Genomic DNA, 15,384 nt, shown 5'->3' on the forward strand with positions numbered 1-15,384 from the left:
GGTCCTTAAGCTGCTCTTCTTTCATCATGCCTGAAGTGTTAGGCTGAGCAGAGAAGCATGGCCTATCTCCTATCCTAAGCAGGGCAAAGCAGTCCCCCGAACACTTCGCAAAACCAATTCACCTGGCATGAAGCCTTCTAGGAGTTAAATCAGCTACTCGGCCCCTGAAGACATCTTGCACTCCCTTAGGAGCTCCATGGCACCAAGCCTCGGTGTTTTGGCAAGCAAGTCCCTGACTGGTGCTCGGGTAGGTTCTCCAGTGTGGGCAACCTGTGGCTATCTAGCAGCAGGGAGACACTTGGGTGGGGAGCAGCCCTCACTGTGCTGGGGCCAGGGGCTGCAGCAGGACTGCTGGGCACCCACAGCAGCAGCACTGCCCTCACCCTGCGCCCACACAGGGCTCTCAGTACAGTGAAACCCCCCAGCCCAGGCACACAGCCATAGCCCGTGCCATCCTCCCAACCCCATCCCACTTTTGTTGTCTACAAAGCTTTGTTCTCTGCCTAACGTCACAAAAATCAAGTTAAACAAGAGGGGAGGCAAAAAACCTTGCTAGCAATCTGAGCCCCAGACAGTGCCCAGTTAATCCCACCTCGATGGGGATTTCAGCAGGCTGAGTCCCAGTGCTCAGGATGGAGCACAGGGAAATGGGGCCACCGGCAGCGCTGCCGGCAGGCAGATGGCCTGGGGCGGCAGGACCTCAACTGAGTGGCACAACAAGTGTGGGGGACCAGTTACGGATGGCAAGGATGAGCAGATAAGGCAAAGCCTTTCAAAGCCTCATTGAGCAGTTTGTCACGCCACAACCCAACTGGCCCTGCAAATCCTGCTGTGGGCAGGGCTGGGGGGCCCCAAGAACAGCCCATAGGCTGCTCTTGCTGAAAGGTGAGGATAGGAAAAGAGGCATTTGGGTTTTTTCTATTCCAGCCTGTCAGTGTGGGACAAAAGGGTTTAGACCCCAGAGGGTTTGATACCACACTGGCTTGTAAGTATTCAGGACATCAAGAATTTGCTCTTCATTTGATCGTGCTGCACATCTCACCTCCCTCTGCTGCACACAAGAAGCTTTTGCTCTGTGCAGAGAGGATGGAGCTGCCTTGGGTGCATGGTCCCATTCATACCCCCTCCCCGAGGGTGAGGGACAAGCCACAGCTGCTCAGCATCCTGCCTGCAGTCCCCCAGGAACAAGGCCAAGAGCTCCCAGGCAGCCCAGAGACTGGGGTAGCATTTGCCAGGAGTTGGGGAGATGGAAGGGGAAGCAGGTGGAAAAACTTCCCTGCCCCCTGCACACCTCCTGCCTCATCAACTGCTGCTCCAAAGCATGGGGATGAGCCCTCCCTGGCCACGCTCCGGCATGCAGTGGGATGGGGAGCCAGGCCAGGGAGCACTGCCGTGGCCGCTGCCACTTCCCTCCAGGACCACGAATGGCCAGGGCCACCACTGCTCCATCCCCAAGACTGGCTACCTTGGTCCCCTCCTTGCACACCCCAGCACTGTCTGCCTTCCTCCCACTCCTCCTCGGCTGCTGGGGAGGATGAAGAATGAGCAGAAAGGATGGGAAGGATAAAGCAGGATTTTGGGGAAGATTCAGCCATCCAGGCCAGGCAAAACCATGGTGCTGGAATTGGCCTCTCCAACCCTCCAGATCACAGCTTCCACCTCCTACTCAGGACATGTGGTAACAAGGCCATCGTTGATTCAGGGTGAACAGAATCTGTGATCCTGTGTGAGCAGATAATAAAATGGAAGCTGGTATTAAATGGGGATAGATATTATTTTCCTATTTTCTTCTCTTTATAGTCTTAAAATGTGCACCAAGTTATTCCCTCCCTGGAATAAGAGCTCAGTTTTGCTAGATAGTCCAAAAGCTGTTCAAATGAGAGGTGCATGTTAAAAACCACTGGGAAAAGAGGAGCCCGTAAAAGGGAGAACATCATTACAGCCTTTTACACATCCATAATTCACCGAGTGTGTTTCTACTTTCCCCATCTCAGAAGGATATAGCTGGATTGGAAAATGTTCAAAAAGCAATAGAGATAGCCAAAGGTCTACCATGGCTCTTATAAAAGAGTGTATAAATAGTCTAGCACTTCTGTCTAGGGCTGGATTTGTGGCTCAGGGACTTCAAATTTAATAGTCCATGATGGAGTTTTCCAGCCCTGACTGGAAGAGCATTTGTGGGAAGAATTACTGCCCACGCAACTTGCTCTTATGGCAGCAGGCAGGACCAGCAAGCCTGGTGCAACTGCCGAGGCCAGAGGTGCTGTGTGGTCAGTGATGGCTCCACACAGGCAGCAAGATGCAGCTCCCTTTGCCCCTCATGGTGGCCTCATACCTGGGCTTTGCAGCTTGTGCATGCAGCTGCTGGCTGCCCTGGCCAGGGAGGTAGGTCACATCACAGCAACTCCTCTCTTCCCTAGCTCTTCAAACACTTGATTTTTTCAGTAAGTGGGTTAATTTGGTTTTTAAATACCCGGAGCGACGTGAGTGGCTGCATGTGTGAAGCCAACATCAATATGGGTGAGCTCCAGGGAAAAAAAAAAAACCAAAAGCACACATTTGGGCTGGTGAGTAATGAAGTAATGAAAAGGTGAGGCCCACCCACCCAGCAGGTATTGGACTATCACACCAGGCGTGCAGGGCACGAAGCTCCCTTTGCATCAGCCTGGCACCACTTCCTGGATATCCACCTGCTGCTCCTGGCCACCATGGTGTTTTGTGGCCCTGTAGCACAACAGGAAAATCTTTAGCATCCAAAACGTGACTGTGTTTATACCTGCAGGCTGGAGCACTCATGTGGCAGGAAGGCCTTCAGCTCCAGCCTTTGTCCTGGGGCTTTATTCTGCTTTAGGCTGACTTTCATGGGAGGTGTGGGTCTGGATCATTGACTACAAGTCTCCCACTCCTGGGCAGGTTCTAGGTAGAGGGAGACTGCCGCAACCACCTTCTCCTGTGCTCCCATGAAAAAGAAAACAGAGGCTGCACAAATACCTTGGAGTGTCTGAGTCCTCCAGCGCTGAATTTACAGCCACTCACAAGGCAATAATACGGTAATAAGCCACTAAGTGGCTTCTGAAACCATTAGCCAATTGCTGCATTAAATGCTCTCAGTGCCACGGGGGAGGCTCTGTCATTTCTCTGCCCCTTTTCGGAAAGGCAATCGACAAAAAGCTTCCCAGAGGCTCAAGTGGGGAGGAGGGGTGTGCTCCCACCTCGTTGCAGCATGAGCAAGCTGGGGTAAGGGCCCTCCTGCACTGGAGGGCTGGGTGCTCACCCTGCTGGGTGCACAGCCCTCTGGCTAGGATGGGGTCCTAGACGGGGGAGACGCACAGCATGGGCAAACCAGCAAGCAGGAGGTTTTGTTTCAGCTGGCCGTGGAGTCAGGGCAAGGGACCAGAGGAGGAAGCTGCGGACTTGTCTAGCATACAAGTAATCAGTTGTAGCATCTTATTTTGAAGGCTTTTTAGTTTAATATAAATAAAACCATCCTGGACAGAGCAGGCAGCAACTGAGTCCAGAAACCGTGGACTCCCACAATACTGGGCCAGCACAGCTGTTAACCTTGCAAGGGATAGCCAACCTAGTCAACTATCTTCCAGCCATAAATGACGCTAGGAGTCATGAAGGGGTTCAGTGAAAATGGGTTTTCAAACAGTGGGGCCAGGCCAACCCTGGCACCAGCCTGGGCAGCAACCCTGGGTCCAGCACCCTGCGAGGGCAGTTCACTGCCTGCTGCCCCAACACTTAGGCTTGCAAGGCTGCAAGAGGACATGGGGAGAGTGACCTGACCCCCAGGCCTGCAGCATTCTCTTTTAAAAAATCACCTCTTGTCTTCTTGGCTGTCTTGGACCCAGGAGAGGGCAGCAGCAGCCCAGGCTGCAGCCTCAGCTATCCTTTCTGAAGCTTCTCTTCATCACCTTAGCTGCTCAGAGAAAGCTGAGAAAGAAAAGCAATGTACAGGGGGAGCAAGGAAAAAGCAAAACCCCAGTGGCAGGCTAGCTAGAGGTACTCTTCTGGATCTCAACACTGTCTGCTTTCAAAGTGGAAGTGGAAAGAAAATGGTCTTTCTTTGAAAACAGCCTAGACTGCCAGAGGTTTGCATGGTATCTTTCATTTTTTTGATATCACCGATCACTGTACGGATGCTTTTTACAGCAGCAGAAAATAAGGTGGTGATGCTGAGGATATCCCCAATAGACGTGGAAGGTAAGCACAGGCAATGACATGCAGTGCGTGCACTTCACACTGTTGCAGAGATGATAAAGCCCATGAGATCCAGCTCTAGAGCCCTTGAGGCTTCACTTAGAGCACTTCAGGTTAGTGAAACGTGATTGCCAGTGCTTCACAGACATGCCAGCTGCCTTTCCCTTGCTGAGACTTAAAGGGAAGGTTGGAAACAAGAAGTTTCTGCTTCTCCGCCTTGGTACCCTGAACATGGGCTCCCTCCCAGCTCAGTCTAAGGTTCACAACTGAATGCTGTGAAACGCTTCCTGCGCATTTTCCCTCACAGCATCACCTATTTAGGTCAGCATCTCCCCGTGCAGCTGTGGCCCTGCCTTTCAGTCCATCCAGAATGGTAGCGCCCGCCTGGTTTTACTGAATGAGATCACCAGGATGAGTCATGTAGCTAATGAGTGGGAGGAAGACATCCTTACAGCTACACTGAAATCCTAACCACTGCTTTGAGAACACCTTACTTCCATTTTTGTGTGTGTTGGTCTTCCTTGTGACACATCGGTGACAGCATGTCCCTCTCCTGGCTTGCAGCCTAAGGCTGAGCCTGCAGCCACGTGGCCTTCATTCTCAGTTGGGCTCAACTGATTCTTCTGATTTTTTATATTTTTTTTTTAATTTTTTTTTTTTAGTTCACACCCTCTGCAATCACAGCAAAGTGCAAAATTGTTGCTTACTAAAGCAGTTCTGAAATGAGTCATGAAAGGAATCTTGTCACTCTGCCAGCCTGCAGCCTGCTTGCTTCTCTAAAGGTAACGACACAGAACAGCTTGCTGCTCTGTTTGGGCTTCAACCTGCCTGCACCTCCGCCTGTTACCTAACCTCCGTTCAGAGCCCGAACAGAGTAACTCCTGTATTATTCCCACCACCTTGGATGATCAGTCCTTTTCACTCCATTTTTGCGTGAAGGCCCCACCTGTCTTCAAGCTGGCTCTGATGATGTTGCTTTAATTGTGTGTGCAGCCAGGAGCTCTTGCATGTCTGTATGGATTGGAGCATGGAGGGTGTTCATCGAGGGGTCATGTAAAGAGATCCACATGTCCCATTGTGTGTGCACTAGGAAAGCCTCTGTGAGCTGCTGAACTTGAAGCTGTCAGGCTGATGAATACAACAGCCCACAATGCTTGTAGGTGTTGTAACACTTTGGTGATGCCTTGCTTTGTACCAGGCTAGCAGCTTGTTTGGGGAGCTACCACTGTGTCCAGAACTCTTGCAAAATATATCTTTTACTCTTTTATTCAGAAAAAAACATTCAGCCAAACTCAATGTTGCCTCTTCAATCCATCACTCTCTCGCCAGTAGCACCAGAGCAGAGGAGAGGCTGTGGAAGGAAGAAGCATCAATAACATCTTCACATCCAAAGCCACGTCCACACCAGCTCTTGGGAGACATTACAAAATGCACAGCCAAACTTTTGAACCTGTGAGGGCCACCAGATTTATGCACTAACATAACAGCCCAACTTTCTTTTTCTTCTGAGATGTTGTCTCATGTCCTAAGTCTGCAAAGCCAATGGGAATCATGTATTCTTGGTGCTTGAGAAAAAGCAATCCACAGTATTAGAAACCTTACTGCAATTTAGAGTTTGTTTCCTTACCTTGAAGTTTTGGACTTCTCCTTCCCAGCATGCAAGGTTTTGTTATTCTAAAATCAGTACCAGAGACAGGATTCTGTCTGTATTGACAGGTCTTTTGGAAGCTTGTCTCGTGTCTCCTGAGAGACCAAGAGCATGTATGAAGCTAGACCTACTTTCCATGACTGCTTTTAGTTCCTTTTGTAGTCTGGATGACACAGACTCAAAAAAGCATTGCTTAGGTGCCTCTTGCTCACGTCCAGGCCGCTGTAAGCAGCTCACAGCAAGCTGCAGAACACAGACCCCTGAATTTTCTTTCTTCATTCTTTTCTCTCCTCTGCAAAAGACTTCCCATGCAAACCTTCTGATGGAGCCCCTGGCCTGAACACTGGGCACCTGGCTCTGAGGCCCTACAACAAAGCCTTTCCAGGATCTAGAAGTGTATATTTCTGACACGGGGCAGCCCACGCTCAACTTCTCCTAAGTCTAGAGGTGTGTTTGCAGCAGCTTTTGGATCAGAGCAGGTATGGCTCTGGTGAGATTTTTTGGCTTCATTTTGTTTTTTGTTTTTTGTTTTTTAAAGCAATAAATTAAACAGATTTCATACACCAGATGAGAGCATTTGTCAAGACCTGGCCTGATAATTTAATTTTTCTTTAAAGTTGCTGATTGTTTGCAGCACGGTTGAAACATGTCCAGGCTGCACACCTGCAGTCAGCAAAGGCTCACTAGCCTAAAAGCATGCCCACATATCTGAGCATTTCACAATGAATTCATACCTTTGTCATGGAAGAGACATCCATGGACAGAATCAGCAAGGTGATCATAATTTGAAACCTGGGGTATTGGTGAAAAGTAGCATGGGACAAGCAACAGAGGCATGGGAAGGGAGCTGTGAAGTGAAGCTCTGTGGGCACCACATGTACCTTACAGCAGGCCCAAAGCTGCCAGGATGGGATTGCCACCAAGAATGGCATCACCTGGACTATCTTAATGCAAAAACCAGGAGCAAAGTGTCAGAGCATAACCTTGGCTATTGCTCGAGCAAATACAGTCAGTAACAATCTTTGAAAGATCAGTGATTCTTCAGCTGAAATCTGGTGTGCACTGTTGAATGGATTAGCCAAAAGACAGGCTGCGAAGGAGATGCCCTGCATTCCTGCGGCGGCTGCTTGTTGTGGCAGAGCTGTCAGCCCAGAATAGGATATTTTTAGCCTAGTTTCCAAAGGCAACAAAGCTCCAGAAACCATGCTCTGTCTGTCAATTCCCCCCTGCAACTTTTGAATGGGGGCTACTTTTAAAGACCCTTTTTTATCTGCTGGGGAGATACAGCTCCAAAACATCAAATAACATGAGCGACTGGGTGGAGGTAGAAACCCCTCCCCTCCCAAAGTCATGGAGATGCTGCCACCTGACTGCCTGGCACTGCCTCCCTCAAATACCCCACATGCTGAAGGAGCCTTATGGATGGATGTTCACCCTGAGTTGGACTCAGGATAGTGCCACCACGATGCAGGATGCCTGGCTTCAGCAGCTGCAGAGCTCACAGGTGGTGATGGATACTCCCCAGCACGGCTGCCATCCTGCACTGCCGCCATGGCTCCTTCCCCTCCTTTGATACAACCAGGTAGCCATGGTTAGGAGGAGACGTCTTTCATGTATGGGCAAAGCCAAACAGGAGGGAATAACTTGGGTATTTGCCCCCAGGGGGGGCCTGCGGAGCTTGCAGCAGCTGCAGGCATCCAAATTCCTCCTCAACAGCACATATTCACTGTGCTCCCCACTCACCTTGCTTCCAGTTTCCCAAGCACACAAATTGCTTGCAGAGGCTTCTGTGCCAGGCCTGAGCTGTCAGCCTTTAAAAGACATTGTTTTTGCAGGATGATTATAACTTAGTTCAAATAAGAAACATATTCTTTCCACTTTTTAGCTCTGAAAGTTTCAGTAATGGAAAAATTTCACCTGGTTTGCCACATGGCAGTGCCTGAACAAGTCCCTTGGTCAAGCTGTTCTTGGGTCTGTGGTACATTTATCCCATTAACATTGGGCTGGCAGCTGATGGTATGGCGCATCCCTGGTCGAAGGGCAGGTTACAGTGGCCGATGGCACTCGTGTCAGCCCTTGCCAGCAGGTACATCTCATTTGCAATGAAGAGTCAGATGTAGAAACTGATATTGCATTAGCGAGTCCTGGGCCCAGATTTAGCAGCAGCTGCTCCAAAGTTGCCTGTCTCCTTCCACTCAGGACATTGAGATGGAAACGCTAAGAGGAGTGAGACGAAATGTAAAAAGATTCTGGAATAAGCAAATAATAATGATGGAGTAGTGAAGTCAGTGTAAGCTACTATGTTATGGAGGCATCCAGCCCCCATCAGCGCATCTAAGCTTTGCCTTTCTTATCAGTGGAGGCCTGTGCAGACTCAGCAGTGCTGTACCACTATAATGTCAATTTTACACACGTGCAACATATATTAGCCATGGTACGGGTGACCAAAAACCCAGACGTAAGGGCTGGTTGCGGAGTGGTCATCTATTTGAGCCAAAAGCCTTTGTTTTTGAAGGGAAACAAATCTGTTCTGTTATTGCCTACCGAAAGTGACAGATGAAAAAGGCCAGCTTTGCCACTAAAAAAAAAATAAGGCATCGAGAAAAGAGAGTATTTAGGACAGAGTGCAGGCCCAGCTCCAGTGGAAGGCCAGGCTGCCCAAGGAAGTAGGGCTTACAGAGCACCTCAGGCCTGAACATAAACAACTGGGCCTGGCTGCAATCATCAGATCTGCCAAAAAAATGTCTTCTTTTTTGGCATGTTTATGTCTTCCAACCCTGAAAGATTATTCTCCTGCTCCCTAAAGCACTGGTGTATCCAGACACGGTGAATTTTCTTTTAATCCTGCGTTCATCTCAATACTGTGAATAATCATGTTTTTAAATAATGTCGCATTTCTGCTCTGAAAAGCCCAGGCTAGGCACTGTGGTGGTTTTGCAGCACCACAGCATTTTTTTTAAAAAACTCATTAAATGAACACCGCCAGAGAAAAGAAAAAACATGCACCGAAAGTGTAGATTCATCCACCCGAAACTGGACACAAGTAAGATGGCTATGATGAGAGCATGGTGCCCAGAGAGCAGTCCAGTGCTGTCCAGAGGACTCAGAGCTGAGAGCACGCCCAGGAAGGGTGGGGGTGTCCAGCAGCAGCTCTCCGGGGGACACCCTCACCTCGCCTGTCCCTGTGCCAGCAGCTTTAGCTGCTCTGTGGGCAGGACGCCCGGCCTGGCCTGGGTCAGGTGTCGCTCTCTTCCACCGCAGCCTCCAGGCCCTGCCACTTCTGCTCTGCAAACAACTCCTGCCACTTCATACACAGCTCCTTGGGATTATTGCTGGCGTTTTGGAAGAAATGGTGCCTCTGGAAAAATAAAAACAGCGACATTCCCTGAGGGTGGCTTTCCTGGAGGACACAGGGGAGACACACAAGGCCAAGAACAAGCTCCGACTCCTGGTCTGAGCTGATAGCTACGGGAATGTAGTCACACTTTCATGGGCGCGTAGTTTATTTCTTACCGTTTTGTGTGGAATTGTTAGGTTTGGTGGGCTTTTGACTGGACTTGGGATCTCGCCTTCCCAGGTGAGCACAGCCGTGGCCAAAAACCTCTGGCAGACCTTAAAAAAAAAAAAAAAAAGGCAAAAAGTCCAGAACTTCAGAGATTCTCCACCCTTTCCTGCAGTCTCCCATAGTTTATCAGAGGGGTTACCTTGTCCTCCCCTCCTGCTCACTGCCCTCACACAGAGATCCCTGAGCCCTGGAAAGCTCTGGGAGCTGCTTGACTTTCCAGGCCATTCACACGGTGCTCCTGGCCCTAGTGCCACTGGTGGCAGCTGGTCCAGGCTGGCAGCTCTCGTCGTGCCGCCAGCTCTGACCCACGCTGACCGTCCCTGTTCTTTCTTCTTAAGCAAGAGCAGCTCGGGGGGTCACAGCAAAGCCCGTCTGGGGGCACTGCAGGCACTTCTTGGCCTCAAGCTGTCTGCGCGCCTGAAGAAAGGCCTGGTGAAGAAGGGGTGGCAGAGCCAGCCTGCTAAGATCAGCAGCTCCTGGAGGCTCATCCCTCTCTCTCGGGTGGGTTCAGCGTGTCCTTTCTGGCACTAACCACCTCATGGCCAAAGCCCCACATTTCCAGGGCTGGCTGCGTGCCTTTGCCCAGAGCATTCCGCTCAGTAGCACGCTGATCACAATCAATCCCAATACCACCCGCGGGACACACGAGGTGGGTCTCCTCTCCTGCAAGGACAGGTTCCTATTTCCAGAAATAGTTGGCAAACCAAAGGAACACTCAGTGCGTGGCAGGGATCGCAATCACATGGAGGCGGGAGCCTCGGAGACAGCAGGCGGCGGGTGACATGCACATCGCCTTCCTTGTGCCCTACTCTGCTGTCCTGGGAGCCACACGCACGGAGAGAGCGCTGCGTCTTCCCACTGCTGCTGTCAGCTGGCCACAGGTGACCTTGTCTGTGGCAGAGCCTCGGCTCATGAACTCCCCTCTCTGGAGCCCTCCTCCTTAGGCTGGTTCTTCCTTAGGCAGCCGCTCCTTCCAAGCCGGGTCAGATTTAACATCCCACTAAGCCGCTGTCAACACGCACCGCATCTGATTCTGCGGTGCACGGCAGAGCCCAAAACACTGTCCTGGGCCTTGAAAGACAAGTCCTGTGGCAACACGGCACCCCAGGAAGAAATGAATCTGACAACGGAGCTCATTTCAAAACAATCTCATCGACACTTGGGCCGAAGAGCATGGCATGGAGTGAGTAGATCACATTCCCTACCATGCAGCAGCCTCTGGGAAAACACAACAGTGCAATGGGCTGTTAAAGACTCCACTGAAAGCAATGGGGGCAGAGGGGCGCTTTCAAACATCAGGCTGCACATTTAGCAAAGGCTGCCAGGTTAGTCAACACCAGAGGATCTGCCAGCCCAGCTGGCCCTGCCCAATCAAAGCTTTCACGTCCTGCAGAAGGGGATAAAGTTCCTGTAGTGCACCTGCAATATGTGCTTGGGAAAACAGGCTGGGTCATTCCTGCTTCAGGCAAAGGTGACCCCATTTGTGGCATTGCTTTTGCTCAGGGACCTGGGAGCCCTTGGTGGGTGATGCAGGAGGATGGGCAAGTTCCATGTGTGCCTCGAGGGCATTTGGTGTTGGCTGAAAACAGCCAGAGAATGGAGTTGTGTGAGGTTAATGGTTGTCACCATTGTGCTCCTACCAAAAAGGAATTTGGGATGGCCGTGTTTTCGGCGAGCTGTAACATGGCAAGTAAGAGCCGTTCCCTGGGCCCAGACGTTAACCTGGGTTGAGCAATATTATAATCTGGTCAGTGACAAAGGCAATAGAACGAGGTATGTTTTTTGATTATAGGGTTTTGGTTATTTTCAAATGGAGCAGTTTTTAAAAATATGCTGTTTGGGTTTTTTATGTACCAAAGTGCTGTGGAGAAGGTTTCTCTGGGTTGCACTGTTGGTTTTAAATGAATTGCACTACAAAGCTTCACTAAGGGCCTTCAAGGTCTCTAGTCTCTGGTCACACTGCCAGCTGCCCGTCTCCCTGGGGAAGGCAGCCCCAGGTCTTGCTGCTGGTGGCTTCTCTCATGTTTAGACACAGCTGCCCAGGGGTTTGCTGGAAAGGCGTGAGGAAAAGCCTTCCTATGGCTTTCTTAACTGTGCACAGCAGGAGTAAATCTGCCCTCAGGATTCCTCTCCCTTGCTCATCAAATCACCAGGATGAGTCATATCAAGCTTCTTTGGAGCAAGAGCTGCATGTTGCCATAGCCTGTAGCCTGTTCACTCGTTTGTCCAACAGCAAGGGTCAGAGGTGGGGTTCCCAAGAGCTCTAGTCTTCCACAGACTGGCCATGCTTCCCCTCCACGGTCATGTTCCAGGGAATTTTACAAAAAGACTAAGGAAGAGTAAGACAAGCATTTCTGGACACATTTGTTCAGGGCAGCATGGAGTCTTACCTACCGAAGTCATACTGTATCTGGATACCAACTGTAATGGGTTTTATTCCTTTTTCCTAACTATAATGGTGCCTATGCAGAACAGCTTGCAACATCTCAGCTGCTTGTGGCCAGCAAGATGTCTGCCATCAGGCCGGCACCAGGAGAGCTGGCTGCCACCGCAACACCATTGCCAGCATCTCTTGGTGGGCAGAGGGCACAGCTGGAGGACCAGTGGCTGGGCTTGAGGTTGTGCTGGCCAAGCGGCAGTGGAGAAAAGCAGGAAGAAAAGATGGAGAGGCATTATGAAAAGCAGACATGAGTCTGTTCTTGCATCTGCTTCACTTTCTCAAGTATCATGTGTGCTGGGAAAGCAGGGTGGCTGCCATCAGAAGGGCACAAACTCCAGATTTAATTGAGGGTTTGAGTTTGTGTGGATAATGTCAGGGTGGTAACTTCCATTTCACGGCTTCAGTTGAGTTCACAAATCATGCCCAGAAATGTTTGCATCTGCAGAAGCAGCATCTCAATCCTGGAAAGGCAGCCCAAACTCTGCTTCCTCTTGGTGCACAGGTTTTTTGCTGGTTTGTTTTGTTTTTCAAGAGCAGTGATGGTTGCTTCCATTATTTAATGGATTTATTTTTAATGCTTTATAGAACACACATCACCAGGGAACCAGAGCTCTTAATTACAAATGTTTTAGAAGAAAATGACCATCTCGCTGTGGGTGGGTTTACTCATCATCACTACTACTGCCTGGGAGGTGAAGACACAACTGCCTGCTTTCCTGCCTGCAGGCTTCAGGACTGGCTTGGAGAGACTGGAGCTGCAATGTTTAGGTTCCCAGACTACTTTTGAAGACAAACAACATATTTTAGGCAGGTTGAACTGTTATTAAAGGAAGAGAGGAAGGTGTCAGGGTTTTTTTCCAAACACTCTGTTTATGTTCTACCAGGAGTGCCTGGAGAACAGGCACATTTTCAAACGTTGTTCTTAGTCTTCTGCGCACTCTCCATACTCCTGCTCCTGGAAAGTAAGGCCAGGAAGCTGGCACCTGTAAATCCCATCTGTCTGCGTCATGTATATACACATCTGTCAGGGTCCCAGCATTTCCCCAAATGGCACCATTTGCAAAAGGTCTGCAGGGACACAGCCCCCGGCTCTGGCTGTGGGCAGTGGTAAGGGAGGCTGCCCACAACCTCCCCAGGAGAGACCGCTGCTCTATCACACCAGGCTTTTGGGACAGGCAGGTGGCATTGCCCCAGTAAACCTGCCCATTTTAAGTGAGCAGGTTAAACCCTGCACTGCTCTCTGCGCCTTTCGTGCTCTGTCAAGCCAGGAGTTGTCAGCCAGGCAAAATGAGATGAAAGACTTCTCCCATCACAGGAGGAGCTGCTTGGTTTCATCCCATCCAAAACCAGATACCTATTTGGCTGGTTTAACAGCACAGATGATTATACCCAGAGCACTCACCCCTGGCCAGAGAGCCCTTTGCTTGCCTTTGATTTTGAGGCACTTGGCAGACGCGGTGCATGGTGCTGGGCAGCAGGAAGAGAGAAGAACTGGTTTTTCAGCATCACCCAGAGGCTTAACACAGCTGTGTCCCAGCAGCATGTCCAATCTTCTCATGAGCTCTGTGCGTCCTCTGCATGGCAATAGGTGGTGGAGCAAGCAGGTCCCTCCAAGCACTCAGGGGAGAGAGTTTTCTGCAGAGGGCAGGGACAGTAAATCAGTGTGGAAAAGCCAACACAGACTCAGACCCAGGATTAATCTGAGGCTGTTTCATGCTGTCATTGTACGGGATTGCTGCACCGGTGTCTTGTGCCGTGCTCCCCTGCATTTTATGTCTCGTGTGCTGCAGCGTTGCAGAATCCCGAGTCCTTCACACAGCTGTGGGGCGGCCAGTAGTAATGGGTCAGGGCAGGCCATGCAGAAACTACAGCACCATGAAATAGTTTCAGCATGAGAGTTTAAAGTGTATTTTGTGTTCTTTATAACCTGCTTTTCCCTGCATAGCTAGATCACCGCTAGTGATTGAAAAAGCCAGGAAATGCTGCAGAAAACAGCATTTACGTGCAGTCCTGCTCCTCCTGCTGCTCCCACAGCACTCCACATGCCCACACAGCCTTGGCTGCTTGGGCGCAGGCTGGCATGCTGGCAGTCCTACAGCTACCAGCAACACGATCAGCAATCAGCGCTGCCCCACAGCCCTGCGGAGACACAGGCCGGAGGTCAGCGGAGGCTGGGGAAAAAAATGCAAGCACAGGAAGACTCTTCCCATTCTCCAGCTGACCACAGCTACCTCCTCGAGACGAGCTGCCCAATATTTCATTCCTTCAAAGCCTGAGGACATCACTGTCTTTGGAGAAGTTGCTGAAGTAAATTGGAGGCACTTTTAAGTGAAAGATAGCTGGATTAAATTCCACTTTTGATATAATCCTCAACCCCATCTTCAAGGGAAGTGCAATGCTGCCTCCAGCCCCAGCTGGTGCCTCCACGCTGAATCACTCTGATCCCAAAGTAAATAAAGCTCTTTGAAAAAGGGCAAATGTTTTCTCAGCTGCTCTTCTTCCCTTCAAAAGAGGGGATGATTGAAATTTTTATGTCTGCAGACATAAATATATGCAGTCAACAAATGCTTCTTACTAAGAAGCTATCTTCACAAGATAACTGGTTTTTGGAAAGTACATTGTGAATCCATGGGACGTTCCTGGACCACTCTGCTCTCCTTACAGCTTTTCCTTCTCCTTTCCTTCAGTGTATTACATTTTATGAGCTCCTAAATGGGCTGATTTAAGTCACTGCAAATTAATCTTAGCATTTTGTCAGTTTAGGCTCCTGGTGTCCCCAAGACTTTGTTTCTGCTCAGCCCTGGAACTGTGTTCGCCCTGGGAGGCAGCAAATATAAACGGCCCTTTGACATGAGACATAGCAATGATCCGAAGGGCCAAAGCCCTGAGATGGGTGCCAAGTTGCCTTCTCCCAGCAGCAGCTGCTCAGGGAGCTATTGTGCCTTTACCCATCCCCTGGAGGGCTGTACACTCCTTCTCCAGCTCCACTTCTTAAGCTAGAGCTGAAGACTAAATCTAACAGGGCAACCTTTCCACCAAATGATGGCAGGCTAAGGGCAGACTTATAGCATGTGCTAAGCTCAGGACTGAATGCTGTGAAACCCAGCCCAGCCCTCCTCCACTGTGGCAACTTGGTAACTAGAGCTTTCACTCACACAGGTACAGCATTTTTCACCCTAAGAGGGCAAGTTCTTACCGCCCTGAACCCTCGCACAGCGCAGACTCGCAGCCTGGCTGCACGGAGGGATGCAGACCATGTTGCCCATTGAGGTCTCTCAATGGACCACAGCGCTCTTCCCTCCCACCCCAGGGCTGAACCTCCCCCGGCTGCTGGCACAACCTCAGGCTCAAGCCCACTCTTGCCAGATGCTCTTACCACAGCACCTTATCCTGGTGCTTGGTAGCTTGCAGAGAGCCTGGCTGGTTTTGAAGGCTGCCTTGAAAATGTCACCTAGTACAGAACATCCCCCTGCATCTCCAGCCAGCCCTGAGCTGGTCCCCTTGGAGACCAGGCTGTCCTGTACAGCT

Source organism: Falco punctatus, assembly GCF_963210335.1.
Source record: "Falco punctatus genome assembly, chromosome: 13".
Taxonomy (NCBI): Eukaryota; Metazoa; Chordata; class Aves; order Falconiformes; family Falconidae; genus Falco; species Falco punctatus.